This window comes from Larimichthys crocea, chromosome XIX, assembly GCF_000972845.2.
Source record: "Larimichthys crocea isolate SSNF chromosome XIX, L_crocea_2.0, whole genome shotgun sequence".
NCBI lineage: Eukaryota > Metazoa > Chordata > Actinopteri > Sciaenidae > Larimichthys > Larimichthys crocea.
Genome location: NC_040029.1, coordinates 8,428,957 through 8,439,764, shown reverse-complemented (window position 1 = coordinate 8,439,764; position 10,808 = coordinate 8,428,957). Strand labels below are relative to the sequence as shown.

The following is a 10,808-nucleotide window of genomic DNA, read 5'->3' as shown; positions in this document are numbered from 1 at the left end:
ACCTCGTGAATCTGTAGCATATGATTTCAGTTTCCGATCGCATCTATTGAACTCTGGACTAACGCTGTTTAGAGGTTAGCCAGATGATGTTCCAAAGCATCCATGTATCCGAGGCTGGCAGCTCTAGGCCTGGATTCGAACACGCATCAGCCGGGGCAAAGTCAGCAGCATCAACTACTGAGCTATCCAGTGAGCTCCACTGAGATCTTCACCGTGAGCGCTCTTAACTCTAACTTTTGGGTGTTGGCCTTCAAAACCGACTGCACCTCATAAGATTCGAACCCACGACTTCAAGAAGCTCCAAGCGGCGCTCTACCAATGTGAGCTATCAGCCCACACAGGTGGAGATGTTTTTTCTCGCAGCTTACACTCTTCCTTTTAGACGCAGTCCTCAAAAGCCACTGCACCTCATAAGATTCGAACCCATGACTTCAGAAGTTCCAAGCGGCACTCTACCAACCTGAGCTATTGTCTCACATAGGTGGTGATGTTTTTTCTCTGAGTTTACACTCTTCCTTTTGGACGCAGCCCTCAAAAGATTCAAATCCACGACTTTACCGCTTAGAGGCGGCATTCTACCAATCTGCGCTATCAGCCCACACAGGGGGTGATGTTTTTTCTCGCAGTTTACACTCTTCCTTTTGGAAGCAGCCCTCAAAACAGACTGCACCTCATAACATTCGATCTCACAACTTCACAGCTTACAAGCGACAGTCTACCAAACTGAGCTATAGGGCCACATATTTGATCACCTGTTTTTCGTTTGGATCCAATCCAACCCCCGGAGCACGACGACCTGCTTAACAGATTTTGAGTCTTTCTCTCTACATACACTCATATGAACATACATACATACATATGAACATACATACATTCATACATATGAACATACATACATACATACATACATACATACATATGAACATACATACATACATACATACATACATGCATGCATGCATGCATGCATGCATACATTCATATGAACATGCATACATTCATATAAACATACAGACATTCATATGAACATACATACATTCATATGAACATACATACTTATGAACATACATACAGACATACATATGAACATACATACATACATACATACATACATACATACATACAGACATACATATGAACATACATACATACATTCATATTTGCCCCGGTTGATGCGTGTTCGAATCCCGGTGGACCCTTAGGCGAGGTCCCTTTAGAGCTACAGCCTGGGATACATGGATGCTTTGGAACATCATTGGGGCTAACCTAAATGTAAGGCTAATCTAAATAGTGTTAGTCCAGAGTTGAATAGATGCGATTGGAAACTGAAATCATATGCTACAGCTTCACGAGGTACAATAAATACGGCGAGGTTGACTGTCAGGTCTTTCGGGGGACATGAGTTAAATCATCCCCCAAATTAGATATTTGGGCCCCAATAAATATGATATGATAGGTTTGTCAGGGAAGAGAGTGTAAGAGTAAAGTACCAAGTCCTGATGATAGCGTGATGATCGCAGTTTCCAGTCGGTAGGATAGGATAGTCAGATAGATAGGATAGGGTTACGCCCAAATGATGGGACAAGCAAACATGTCACTTTTATTTTTTTTCATTTACTCATTAATTCAGTATTAGTATTTAGTCATGTACTGTGTATGTATAATGAATGTGTGTATAAAACTGAAAAATGAAGGAGTGAGAGTGAAAAATTAATGAGTAAATGAAAAAATAAAAGTATTTATCTATCCTAAATTGATTGCAGCACTTCAACATCATTGGATCAGACACATTTAGACACTGATCTTACACCTCATAAGGATTGAACCTACGTCCTACACACTTCAAAGCAGCGCTCCACCATCCTGAGCCAGTGGAGCAATGGACGTAACAGATTTTGAGTCTTTCTCTGGGTCTTGCACTTTAAAAGCATTTGAGGATCAAATGCACAACCTCAAAACTGCCTCAACTCTTGGAATATAAAATAAAACGACAGATAAAAGTATATATTTGTATCCTGCACGTATATAACCCTCAATATAATTAAGACAGTAAGAGATAATTGAGTAGTTTAACAGCGCTCCATGAAGTCATGCTGGTGTTAAAGGACCTCATGAAGTGAGGACTGTCAGTGTCGTTACTGTTATACATGATGTTTTTGGATTCATATTAACGCGTATGTTACTGCTGTAGTTGTTTTGGGTTGACATCATTTTAACTGCTTTATATATTTTTATATTCTTTACAGTCTTTGAGCTGCTAAATGTCACAATTAACCTTATTATTCCAAACAATGGTGGTTACCTGTGTGTGTTTAACAAGCCCTGAGTTGAAGGGTAATAGTTATTCTCATAGGAAAACAGAATATACGGTTTAGTGCATCTTCTGTTCAGGAATATCGAGCCATTTGGAGATCTGTGGAGGAAAATTAGTCTTATTTTTATCTTTGTTAAGAGTTGGACTGAAGAGGGGAACAAATTGTGCATCATTTTCAATCCGCCCCTCTCTTCAGTATAATGGATTTTACCCATACTCCCTTTGTGCACATGATGTTTTTGTTCGTGTGCATGTGGATGTGAAACCACTTGTTGCTGAGATGTTAAACTCGATTCTGTGTCGTCAACATTTCCTGGAACATCGCAGACTTTTAGATGACGCAGCTTCATCCATGTATGTCTATATAAAACTGGTGTGGCTGGGACACAGTGACAGGAAGATGTCCGTGGCCTCTGCAGCCTTGTCAGACAGATAAATGTTGTAGATCTCCCATCATGTGTGTGCGTGCACACATACACAGGCTGTATGGAGATAGGAAGGTGGCTGACATTTGTGGTGCCTCGGGTGAGGACGTGGCCTTTTCTCCTCATTTCTCCTGGCCAATCACCCAGACTGAAAGGGGAGAAGAAGATAAGGCCTTTTGTTTGGCTTGACAAGGCCTGATACTGCCATGGGAAACCATTCATTGTGTGTGTGTGTGTGTGTGTGTGTGCTGGGTCTATCCCACCCCTTTAAGACAGGGAACCCCTCAGAGAAGTCATTATTACCATCAGAGCTGCCTCTGAAATCCTGTCTCAGTGTGTTTACACCAAGTGGTAACCTCCGTGGCTGTAAAGTGCCAAAAACTGCAGTTCCTCAAATGGCCACTTGAGGCTGGCTCCAGAAGTCCCCATGTTAAAAAATGATAAAGTATGACAACACTGTTATTTGCACATTTTAATACAGTTATAAAGAATGTATGCAGCCTGAATTTATAGGTTTCATTCATACTGTCAGATGTTGGTGAAAAATCTTGTAAACAGAGACTTTGAGTTAAGATTTGAACAAATCGGTTTTCCTCTTAAAAAGCGGTGATTTTTCTCAGCGTAGCGAGACGACAAAAGAAAAACTGTTGAGCTCGGCGTACCTTTTTCTTTGAAACATCACGGCTGAGGTGACAGCTGACGGCTGCGTGACGCGTGAACAATGTCACTCCGCGATGTCTTTGAAGGTCGGACTCGGGGAGAGCTGACAGGTCACGCTCGACATGCACCAGCCCCGGCACTTCACATGCACCATGTTAGGCAGATGTCGCCCCATATCATATTACTGTAGATAGCTGGATATTACATTGTTAGCAGTAAATGGTGTTCAGATAGTGTCAGGTGGAAAGGGGGATGCTCTCATTTAAGATGCTATCACTGCCACAAAAAGGGGGCAGCAGCAGCCAAATGCAGGAGGACTGATAATTTTGTCAAATTGCCTGCAGCACTTTGAGGCCTCACTGTCAGCTGCCGAACATCTTAAAGAAGATCCTGGTCTAATATATGAAGCCATCTTCATAATGTATCAAAATTGAATGGCTGGATGCCACTTAAGGTAGTGGTGCTGTAATTGGTACTCAAAAAAACCTTAATAGTATCATATATCCTGAGCTGGGCTTTTAAAAGGATCTTTTGTGAGATCCTGCCTTGATCTCTCTCACTCACACACACACACACACACACGATAATGCATTCAAGCCATCATTTCATCTCAGCATTCCCCAGCGTACCGGGACACCACATGCTATAATGATCGTCTGTGAAGAGGTTGGACCGCTAACTTCGACTAACTTAGGCTAATGTACTGTCTTGTAATTGGAGGAAATTACTCGACTATTACGGTGAGACCCTCCGGGAGGGGAGGAGGAGGAGGAGGGGAGCAAAGCAGATGAAAGATGAGGAGGAGGAAAAAAGGAGGAGGATGAAAGGATGGCTGGAAATGAGCAGGAAATAAAGTTTGTGTTGTGTGTGCAAGTGGAATATTTAGCCACAAAATTAAAAGACAAGACGGGACATGTTTCCTCTGAGACTTTTATTTTGAAGGCCTTTCTGCATTCGTCTCTGTACCTGTGTTCTAATTGGGTTAAAGGATGTTTCATAACGATTTTAGTTACTTCATGTTTGAATGACACTAAAACAAACCTTGTAACCTTCTTAACTTCGTAACTAAGGTTTTGAAATATTGTGTGCAAATGATAAACTCGACCAGCCATGTATTGTCCGTGGATGTTGTGCTTCTGGTGGAATCACGTCGTCTAGACCAGCTTCTTTCCAAACAGAACTAAGTGGTTTTCAAATCTATTTCCTGTCGCTGCACAAATTACGGTTTATTAAAGTTACGCCGAGGTTGGAGTGTTTTTATTGTACAGCAGCTTTGGCTCTGTGTATTCTGGCTCCTTGCATGTTCAGATCTTTCCACACTTGAACTAAAAAACAGAAAACATGCATTTATAGAAATGAGTGTGTTGTGCTGCATCCATTCATCCATACCTACTTATCCTTGCAGGGCTGCGGCTCCTGGCTGTCATTGGATGAGAGGAGGAAGCCTTTGAATTACCTTTGAATGTATACGACAGTGACGGTCACAGCTCTGCAGCTGCCATGAAGAGTCCGAAACTTTGTTTCTTGTTCTTGTACATTTGGACTCCGCAATTCAAAAGTCTGACATTGAACACAAGTGCAAACTTATTTCATCGTGCGGTCTTTGAACCCAGAAGTTGATGTGAGTTCAGTTTGAAGGACGCGTGGTCACATTTTAAAAGTGAATTTAACTCGTGCCCAACACGTGTATCTGCTCGCGGACCACAATGGAAACAAGTCTCAGATGATTCATTGCTGCAGAGCTCCATTCATGAAGTTTTGGCGTAAATCTCCTTTTCAGAACTGGATTTCGTTTGCAGACAAACTTTAACGGCATGCTTTGTCATGCTCGTTTAATGAAATTAATTGAAAAGCTGCCGCTGAGGCACACTGATTTCCTTCAGCTATTGGTGAAGCGTAAATTGGCAAACATCGGCATAATGCGCTCGTGTGAATAGACAGTTCAGATCGCTGTTTGTTAACGTTTGTTTGCTTTAGTTATTGTGTTCACGCAGACCAACATGAGGCACGTCTTCTCACGCCGCTTCATTTCTTGTTAGTTGTTTGCTGTTATGATAACAAGGATTCATTTGGTGTCAGCGGGCCTTTTATCTTCAAATGAGCCATTTAAATGTCATTACGCTGTGTGTGTGTGTGTGTGTGTGTGAGCATTACATTTACAAGGCTCTCGTCATTTTTCCTACAATGAGCATCCACTCTCTGCTGCAGCACGAACATTGTTCACTTTTTAATAGTTACTGTTCATTGACAGAAATTCAGGCTTTTGTCCGTCCTCCTCGCTTGTTTACTGTTTACACAGCAGGCCGTGGCATAATGACACAGAAAATTAGAGTCATTATACTCGAATGTGGAAGACATTTTGAAGTTGGACATGATCCATTGTTTAGTTTTCGTCTTCTCAGAAAGTCGATATCACTTTTTGTCAGCGCGTAGTCGTGTGTCCTGGTAGAAAACCGTCTTTTTAAAGCCAAACGTTGATAGATAGGGGGCGCTGTGTCTGTGTTGAGATGGACAGCTCGGCTCAGGATGATATTCAGTTTTATTTATACAGCACTAAATCATAACAGAAGAGCAGAGACTCAACAGTTCCCACCATGAGCAAACACTTGGCGATGGTGGCAAGAAAAAAACTTCCTTTTAAACACAAACAGACTCTAGATATGAGTCTCTTATCTGTTTGACTGTGGCTATAGTTTACCCTACATGCTTGGAACGGGAGGGTGAGGCGAGCAGTATTCAGTTGGAACGGCAAACTTACAGATATATACAGATGTCGCGGGTCCCCTCTTCCATGGAGTGCGCCGTGTTTCCACATCAGACTAAACACCGGCTCTAGGTTTAGCCTTTTCACACGTTCCTTAACGCTGGAGAGGAGAGGGTGAGGTGAGGGGTTGCAGTCGGCAGCTACAATGCTCGATATTAAATCCAGAAACCTCGCTCGTGGTGGGCAGGCGCCTGCCTCGGGTAGCAGTGGTGGTTTTAATAATAGTATTTGTTGTGGACGTCAGGCAGGACCACAGCACCCGAGACGAGAGACGGTTAAGATGGAGAGTGATGGAGGGGCGATGTGTGCTTGATGGAGGTGGCAGCTGAGCTATAGGGCAGACCTCCCAGTGCTCTACTGGTAATTTAGGAAATCCTTACTGGCAGCTCGAGATGACAAGGCCACTGTCTTTGTGGCAGTGCTCTGTAATTTGCTTGTTTTCCACTCCGCCATGGAGCTCTCTCTCTCTCCTTCATTCTCCTTTCTCTTGCTCTCTCGCCCATTTGCTCCGGGTTTGCTCTCCGCTATTGTTGTCATTGTGTTATTCAGCTCAGCTCTGTGGCCTCCGAGTTAAAAAGAAAAATACAGGCTGCAACAGCGGCAGAAATCAGAGCCTAATCTCTTCCAGCGATACAAAAAAATGTCCTGTGGGAGTGAAAACACAGGCTGGAATACTGTTTTTATTTTCTCAGAAAATATAAATTATAAATAATGAAACAACAAAACGGCGTGTGCATGTAGCACAGTGTGTTGGTGCAGCCTGTGATTATTTCTAATTGCTCAGTGCATACATTTACTTTGTCCGTCTTGTCTGTCTGCAGCTTTTTGAGGAGGATAGTTCAACAGGTTCACCTTCGGTTCATTATTACTTATAGATAATTCATATTTTATTCTCTCTGATTAATGAAATATTATTAAGAAACTTTCTAAATGTGGACACCCCACGCTTTGGTGAGAGCGCAGTCCTCGATTTCTTCTGCTGAATCATAAATGTAACGTGCTCCGCACAGTGCAGCGCTTTCTGTCCGTCGCCCTGCTTCATTGTGGGAATCCCCTCCTGTCACGGCCTCTTCACATACGTCTGAATCAAACTGCTCAGTTTGAATTGTTTCCAGCGCTCGTGTCTGTACGCCGTGCGCCGTGCATGTGTGTCAAAAGAACTTTAACAAACAGCTCCCCTGTTTACCATGGCGACGCCGTGGCCTGTGTTCTCCCGTCTCTACGGTAACCGAGGCCCTGAGCTCGCTCTTATTGGCTCAGCCATTGAACTCCCAGCTAGAGACAAAAGAGAAGGACCTGGCGCTGGTAATTTCTTATCACCAAATCCCATTAGGCTTTTTTTTTTTTCCTTTCATTAACCCACACACACACACACAAAAGTAAAGTGGAAATCACCAAACCCAGCTCCTCCTGTGAGCCCCCCCAACAACACCACCCTGCTCAGGCTCCATTAATACAGGAGAGAACAACCAGCTATAGAACCAACCCACAGTATAAAGTGTTCACACTCCATCATCACATTAATCCTGATGATCTTAATTATTCCAATGATACTGTTAAATAATAACTAATGAGTTGGAGGAGAGGTAAAAACATTAAAGCAATCAGAGCGTGCTGATATTCAGGATAACAGCACAACCTCGAGTGCGATATCGTTTTTATACAACGAGCTTTATTTATTAGAGTAAGAAGTGACAACAAATGATGATTTGTTTGTTTATTTAATTGTTTGTGTCTCCACAACTATACATAAACATGTTTGAACACCAGCTTCTGAGCTTTGTAGCTTTGTCTTGTCTTGTTGAATCCTATCAGACGGTAGGTGCGCTCTTTTTAGTGCCAAACAGGAAGTTTAGAAGCCGACGTTGAATGTCCACTGATCCAAGAACACTTCACCTCGCTGGTTCATGGTCGCATAATCCTCGATGACATCGATGCCAAATTAACAAGACTGCCGACACATGACGTCCATTATGTTTAATGGTCATGTAATGATTTGTTGTTCCCCGGACTATTAAGTATGATAAGGTTGTCTGACTTCGTTATTGGTTTGATTAATGGTTGTGTATTGATTACTGAGTGGCTGATCAGGTTTATTATCAGTTTCTAACAGCAGTTTGCAGTAAGTTTGTTACAATCTTGAATGATGACTGTGAATGTAACGACTCGTGTCTTAATCATAACTAATAAGATACTAAATAATAATGGTAAACATGCGGCAGGGCTACTAAACTCCGTCCTCTCGATGGTGATCTTCTACTACAGTAACAAACATTACTGTCGCACTGATAACTCTGACAATAAAATAAAATATTGAAAATGGTTGATAACATATATACATGATTATGTACAGCGCATGAAGTCCACTCAGCAAAGAGTCTTTGTGACATTTGAGCCGATCAAACACATTTTCCATCTTTCACCATGTCACACTGTGTGTTAGTGTGTGTGGAGAGGTGGAGGTCTAGCTCTGACACCTCTCAGCACGCTGAATGGGCCCGATACCTACAGACCATAATCACTGCGGTTTCTACACAAGTGTGTGTGTGTGCGTGCGACAGAAGGTGGTGGTTATGTGTATCTGCTCGTGTGTGTGTGATAACCGCCTCTATGAAGTCGGATTGACAGACAAAAGCCTAATCGCTGCTCAGCTCCAGCAGCCAAACAGCTCAGAGGAAGTATTGACCGAAAAGCACCATAATCCCCTTCACCTAACACGGGCAATTTCATGTAATACCTGTAATAACACGCATTTAGCTCAAAGTAGTCATCAAAGAGCTCCGAGCATCTGATTTTGAGAGGTGAGCCGTTTGAATAAAAGGACCTGAAGAGTATATTAATCTGTAATAACAACATCGTGGCCCGACTCCTTCTCTTAACAGCTCTCCTCTGAATCATTTTCACTCATGTTCTCTCTTTGTCTCAGTCTGTCTAAATGTGCCGCTCACGATACTCGGCGCTTTCAGCCTGTTTTAAAGAAACATATGGTGTCTCCCATGGTAAAGAAAAGCCGTGTCACGTCGGCCCTTCAACAGGTTTGCCGTTTCCCTTTCTTTAGATTTGACATTTCAAACGTCTTTGTTTGGTACGACGTGTCATTTTTATGTTCTGCGCTGTCAGTGAAGCGTTCAAAAATCTGAGAAATACAGCAACAGCAAAGACTTATGGATACCCAGAAGGGACAAATGTCACTAAAACGTTAGTTATCTGAACTAAAACAGTGCAATCTCTTCCTAATCATTATATTTTTGCAAATATAAGCGTCATTTTTGCAGTAGAACTCTCCGTATATTGAGGTGTAAGTCTACGTTATGCCGAAATCCACCTAAAAATATCTATTAATACTTGGCAGCTGAGATTCTTTGGTCTTGTTTTGCTGCTGCACACAGCCGTGTGTATAATGTGAGGCTTAGCGAGGAGAAGTGGTGCACACGAAGGAACACGTGGTATTTTCTGTTTGCGTTGGTGTGCGCACACACAGGCGACAAAGAGGAGATCAAGAAAAGAATCACTAGAATCACTAGTTTTCGAGAACGTACACTGCAGACAAACTGTAGATCGAATCGTTTAGTTTTTTTTCCTCAGAAGTGTAGTTTGAGCTTAATATACTGCAGCATGCTACACCGCTTGAAGTTGTATGTGATGGAGTCGTGTAAAATGATGCTGAACAGACAAAATCATTTCTCAACCTGCTCTTTGTTCTGTAGATCTGCATCCAGAAGGAGGTTCACGGTGGAGTTGGAGGATGTGAGAGTACAGGGACCAGGCAAGTTGAACCCTGAGTTAGATAGTTGATCTTCTGACAGAGTAGCTGCTCAACTTCCGTTTGCTGCCTTGACGACTGATACACTTTTGTTTTAATCACACAGGACTCAGAAGATCACCTTCTTCCCTCCGTCCTGGGCGTCCATGGAAATAAAAGGTAACAAACACGTTTAGCCTGATTTGGTATTCACGTCACAGAGATTAATCAGCCTGCTCATCACGCTACAGTCCCACCCTAGGTTTGTGTGCGAGGCCTCCATCACCAATCTGCACATTAGCGCTGGACCACCCTTTAATTTCCTACAGCGGTTGATAACCATCAGCTCCTCTCGCCGTCCAACACACGGCCGTCACACACAGGAATGCAGCTGTTTCTCTGTTTGTGTTTGTTGTATACCCACCTCTTCACTTCAGTGGATTTAAGTTTTTTTCTTTCCTGTAGACTTTCAGTTGGACTTCTCTCACTCAGTGACGTGTCTGCATCTCCTCCTTCCCCCTCATCTCTACCTCCATCCTCCCGTCTCACTCAAGGTCTCTGAGAATAATAGCGCATGGTAGATCAGCATGCGGCTCCTTGTGAAGTGGTGAGACTCAGTACACACTAACACGCGCTGCTGCAAGGCCACCTTCCTCGATCTCACAGAGTTAATTAAGGTGAAGCAATTATCACACACATCCTACACAAACACAAACAGTTTAGTCAGTAAAGCAGTGCTGTCAGGTAAACTTACCTGGATCAGTCAAGACAAACCGAGTGGGACCAAGGTGGTTCAGGTCTGAACGGGTCTGGAGGGTTTGGGTTGTGGTCCAGTTCCTGGTGACACAAATACATAAGAGGTGGCTCACAAAGAATAACTCTTCACTCGGTCAGGAGTAAATC

The 10,808-nt window shown here is 42.9% G+C and overlaps 1 long non-coding RNA gene across 1 annotated transcript in view; it reads right to left on the bottom strand.

The window, feature by feature from the left end:
* Positions 1-7,912: 7,912 nt before the first annotated feature.
* LOC113748308 (uncharacterized) overlaps positions 7,913-10,808 on the bottom strand; it is a 45,532-nt gene continuing 42,636 nt past the window's right edge. Inside the window, exons 2-4 of the long non-coding RNA XR_003464261.1 lie at positions 10,660-10,742; positions 10,330-10,463; positions 7,913-10,062 (exon numbers count right to left, since the gene is read on the bottom strand). This is a non-coding gene — a long non-coding RNA (uncharacterized LOC113748308). The remainder of the gene's footprint in view (positions 10,063-10,329; positions 10,464-10,659; positions 10,743-10,808) is intronic.